Source organism: Uloborus diversus, unplaced genomic scaffold (assembly GCF_026930045.1).
Source record: "Uloborus diversus isolate 005 unplaced genomic scaffold, Udiv.v.3.1 scaffold_318, whole genome shotgun sequence".
NCBI classification, from domain to species: Eukaryota; Metazoa; Arthropoda; class Arachnida; order Araneae; family Uloboridae; genus Uloborus; species Uloborus diversus.
Genome location: NW_026558481.1, coordinates 4524 through 9954, shown reverse-complemented (window position 1 = coordinate 9954; position 5431 = coordinate 4524). Strand labels below are relative to the sequence as shown.

At 39.9% G+C, this 5431-nt stretch overlaps 2 non-coding genes across 2 annotated transcripts; both read left to right on the top strand.

The window, feature by feature from the left end:
• The first annotated feature begins 3913 nt into the window (after window positions 1–3913).
• Trnag-ucc (transfer RNA glycine (anticodon UCC)) lies at window positions 3914–3986 on the top strand. The gene has a single exon. It is a non-coding gene; the product is annotated as a tRNA-Gly (tRNA).
• A 1057-nt stretch (window positions 3987–5043) lies between these two features.
• On the top strand, window positions 5044–5116 carry Trnag-ucc (transfer RNA glycine (anticodon UCC)). Its single transcript has one exon. It is a non-coding gene; the product is annotated as a tRNA-Gly (tRNA).
• The last annotated feature ends 315 nt before the right edge of the window (window positions 5117–5431 follow it).

Here is a 5431-nt window from a genome sequence, read left to right as displayed (position 1 = left end):
AATTAAAAAAAATGCACCTTTTTAATTATTGATTCAAACACTTTGAAATCTACAGGTCAAATTATTAAACTGGCTCAGAATTTTTCTCCCTACATAAATAATCAATATTCGCAAAAGAAATTGAAAAAAAAAATAAAATTCGAAAAGAAATATATACATTGAAGATATTCGTTCCGGCTGGGACTCGAACCTAGTGCCACTCGCTTGGAAGCCCACCACTCTAGCCATTAGTCTAGCAGAGCTCTAACGGTTGGAGTTTTAAATATAATAAAATCAAAAAATGCACCTTGGTAATTATTGATCTAAAATCTTTAAAATCTAAAGGTCGAATGATTAAACTGACTCAGAATTTTCTTCCGTACATAAATAATCGATATTTGCAGAAGAAAGAAAATGAAAAAAAAAAAAAAAAAGAATTTTCAAATTAGAAAAGAAATATATACATTGAAGATTTTCGTTCCGGCCGGGACTCGAACCCGGTACCACGCGCTTGGAACCCAACGGTCTCGCCATTAGGCTATCGGAGCTCTGTCGATTGAAGTCTTAAATATAATAAAAACAAAAATCGCACATTTTTAATTATTGATTCAAACACTTTGAAATCTACAGGTCGAATAATTAAACTCACTCAGAATTTTTCTCCCTACATAAATAATCAATATTCGCAAAAGAGAAAAATTAAAAAAAAAGAAGAAGAAATTTCAAATTAGAAACTAAAAATATAAACTGAAGATTTTCGCGCAGGCTGGGACTCGAACCCAGGGCCACTCGCTTGGAAACCCACCACTCTAGCCATCAGTCTAGCAGAGCTCTGACGGTCGGAGTTTTAAATATAATAAAATCAAAAAATGCACCTTGGTAATTATTTATCTAAACACTTTGAATTCTGCGTTTCGAAAAATTAAACTGACTCAGAATTTTCTTCCCTACATAAATAATCAATATTTGCAAAAGAAAAAAATTGAAAAATAAAGAGAATTTTCAAATTGGAAAAGAAATATATACATTGAAAATATTCGTTCCGGCTGGGACTCGAACCCAGGCCATTCGCTTGGAAGACCAACGGTCTACCCATTAGCTATCGGAGTTCTGTCGGTCGGAGCCTTACTGCCTGACTAAGACTGCCTGACTGACAGACTGACTGAATGACTAACTGATACTGACTGACTGACTGATACTGATTGACTGACTGACTCACTGATTGACCGAGACTGACTGACTGACCGAGACTGACTGACTGACTGCCTGACTGACTGAGACTGGACTGGACTGACTGACTGACTGACTGAGACTAAATGACTGACTGCTTGACTGACTGGCTGAATGACTAACTGACTGACTGAGACTGACTGACTGAGTGCCTAACTGACTGAGTGACTGACTGATTGGACTGACTGACCGTCTGACTGAGACTGAATGACTGACTGATCGACTGACAGACTGGTCTGGACTGATCGACTGACAGACTGACTGACTGACTGAGACTGACTGACTCAATGACTAACTGACTGACTAACTGACAGAATGACTGAATGAGGCTGAGTGACTGAGTGCCTGACTGACTGACTGATTGAATGACTAGCTGACTGAGACTAAGTGACTAAATTGCTTGACTGACTGACTGAATGACTAACTGACTGACTGAGACTGACTGACTGCCTGACTGACTGAGTGACTGGCTGACTGGACTGACTGACTGACTGACTGAGACTGAATGACTGACTGCCCAACTGACTGAGTGACTGAATGACTAACTGACTGATTGACTGCTTAAGTGACTGACAGACTGACTGCTTGACTGACAGACTGGACTGGACTGACCGACTGACAGACTGACTGGCTGACAGAGACTGACTGATTGACTGTCGGACTGACTGACTGACTTCGCAAAAGGGAAAAATAAAAAAAAATTATCAAATTAGAAAAAAATACATGTATTTAAGATTTTCTTTCCGGCTGGGATTCGAACCCAGGGCCACACGCCTGGAAGCCCAACGCTCTCGCCACCGGACTATCGGATCTCGGATGGCCGGTATCTTAATTATAATAAAAACAAAAAATGCACCTTGGTAATTATTGATCTAAAATCTTTGAAATCTAAAGGTCGAATGATTAAACTGACTCAGAATTTTCTTCCGTGCATAAATAATCGATATTTGCAAAAGAAAGAAATTGAAAAAAAAAAGAATCTTCAAATTAGAAGAGAAACATATACATATAAGATTTTCGTTCCGGCCGGGACTCGAACCCAGTACCACGCGCTTGGAACCCAACGGTCTAGCCATTAGGCTATCGGAGCTCTGTCGATGAAAGTCTTAAATATAATAAAAACAAAAAATGCACCTTGGTAATTATTGATTCAAACACTTTGAAATTTACAGGTCGAATAATTAAACTGACTCAGAATTTTTCTCCCTACATAAATAATCAATATTCGCAAAAGAGAAAAATTAAAAAAAAAAAAAAAAAAAAAGAAGAAGAATTTTCAAATTAGAGACTAAAAGTATACATTGAAGATTTTCGTTCAGGCTGTGACTCGAACCCAGGGCCACTCGCTTGGAAGCCTAACACTCTAGCCATTAGTCTATGGGAGCTCTGTCGGTGGGAGTTTTAAATATAATAAAAACAAAAAATGCACCTTGGTAATTGTTTATTTAAACACTTTGAAATCTTCGTGTCGAAAAATTAAACAGTTTAATTATTCTACCCGTAGACTTCGAAGTGCTTAAATCAGTTATAACCGAGGTGCATTTTTTGTTTTTTTTATGCTTAAGACTCCGACCGACAGAGCTCCGATACCCCAATGGCTAGAGCGCTCGGCTTCCGAGCCAGTGGGCCTCGGTTCGAGTCTCAGTCGGAACGAAATTCGTCGATGTGTTTTTGATTCCTCGAAACTGAAAATTATGTTTCTTCTTTTTAAATTCCTTCCTTTTGCGAACATGGATTATTTGCGTAGGGAAGAAAATTCTATGTCAGTTTAATTATTCTACCCGTAGATTTCGAAGTGCTTGAATCAGTTATAACCGAGGTGCATTATTTGCTTTTTTTTATGCTTAAGACTCCGACCGACAGAGCTCCGATAGCCCAATGGCTAGAGCGCTCGGCTTCCGAGTCAGTGGACCTGGGTTCGAGTCCCAGTCGGAACGAAAATCGTCGATGTGTTTTTGATTCCTCGAAACTGAATTTTTTTTTCTTTTTAAATTCCTTCCTTTTGCGAACATGGATTATTTGCGTAGGGAAGGAAATTCTATGTCAGTTTAATTATTCTACCCGTAGACTTCGAAGTGCTTAAATCAGTTATAACCGAGGTGCATTTTTTGTTTTTATTATGCTTAAGACTTCGACCGACAGAGCTCCGATAGCCCAATGGCTAGAGCTCTCGGCTTCCGAGCCAGTGGACCTGGGTTCGAGTCCCAGTCGGAAAGAAAATCGTCGATGTGTTTTTGATTCCTCGAAACTGAATTTTTTTTCTTTTTAAATTCCTTCCTTTTGCGAACATGGATTATTTGCGTAGGGAAGATAATTCTATGTCAGTTTAATTATTCTACCCGTAGACTTCGAAGTGCTTAAATCAGTTATAACCGAGGTGCATTTTTTGTTTTTTTTATGCTTAAGACTCCGACCGACAGAGCTCCGATACCCCAATGGCTAGAGCGCTCGCTTTCCGAGCCAGTGGGCCTGGGTTCGAGTCCCAGTCGGAACAAAATTCGTCGATGTGTTTTTGATTCCTCGAAACTGAAAATCATGTTTCTTCTTTTTAAATTCCTTCCTTTTGCGAACATGGATTATTTGCGTAGGGAAGAAAATTCTATGTCAGTTTAATTATTCTACCCGTAGACTTCGAAGTGCTTGAATCAGTTATAACCGAGGTGCATTATTTGTTTTTTTTATGCTTAAGACTCCGACCGACAGAGCTCCGATAGCCCAATGGCTAGAGCGCTCGCTTTCCGAGCCAGTGGGCCTGGGTTCGAGTCCCAGTCGGAACGAAAATCGTCGATGTGTTTTTGATTCCTCGAAACTGAAAATTATTTTTTTTTCTTTTTAAATTCCTTCCTTTTGCGAACATGGATTATTTGCGTAGGGAAGGAAATTCTATGTCAGTTTAATTATTCTACCCGTAGACTTCGAAGTGCTTAAATCAGTTATAACCGAGGTGCATTTTTTGTTTTTTTATGCTTAAGACTCCGACCGACAGAGCTCCGATAGCCCAATGGCTAGAGCGCTCGGCTTCCGAGCCAGTGTATTTGGGTTCGAGTCCCAGTCGAAACGAAAATCGTCGATGTGTTTTTGATTCCTCGAAACTGAAAATTATTTTTTTTCTTTTTAAATTCCTTCCTTTTGCGAACATGGATTATTTGCGTAGGGAAGGAAATTCTATGTCAGTTTAATTATTCTACCCGTAGACTTCGAAGTGCTTGAAATCAGTTATAACCGACGTGCATTTTTTGTTTTTATTATGCTTAAGACTCCGACCGACAGAGCTCCGATACCCCAATGGCTAGAGCGCTCGCTTTCCGAGCCAGTGGGCCTGGGTTCGAGTCCCAGTCGGAACGAAATTCGTCGATGTGTTTTTGATTCCTCGAAACTGAAAATTATGTTTCTTCTTTTTAAATTCCTTCCTTTTGCGAACATGGATTATTTGCGTAGGGAAGAAAATTCTATGTCAGTTTAATTATTCTACCCGTAGACTTCGAAGTGCTTAAATCAGTTATAACCGAGGTGCATTTTTTGTTTTTATTATGCTTAAGACTCCGGCCGACAGAGCTCCGATAGCCCAATGGCTAGAGCGCTCGGCTTCCGAGCCAGTGGACCTGGGTTCGAGTCCCAGTCGGAACGAAATTCGTCGATGTGTTTTTGATTCCTCAAAACTGAAAATCATGTTTCTTCTTTTTAAATTCCTTCCTTTTGCGAACATGGATTATTTGCGTAGGGAAGAAACTATGTCAGTTTAATTGTTCTACCCGTAGACTTCGAAGTGCTTGAATCAGTTATAACCGAGGTGCATTATTTGTTTTTTTTATGCTTAAGACTCCGACCGACAGAGCTCCGATAGCCCAATGGCTAGAGCGCTCGCTTTCCGAGCCAGTGGGCCTGGGTTCGAGTCCCAGTCGGAACGAAAATCGTCGATGTGTTTTTGATTCCTCGAAACTGAAAATTATTTTTTTTTCTTTTTAAATTCCTTCCTTTTGCGAACATGGATTATTTGCGTAGGGAAGGAAATTCTATGTCAGTTTAATTATTCTACCCGTAGACTTCGAAGTGCTTAAATCAGTTATAACCGAGGTGCATTTTTTGTTTTTATTATGCTTAAGACTCCGACCGACAGAGCTCCGATAGCCCAATGGCTAGAGCGCTCGGCTTCCGAGCCAGTGGACTTTGGTTCGAGTCCCAGTCGGAACGAAATTCGTCGATGTGTTTTTGATTCCTCAAA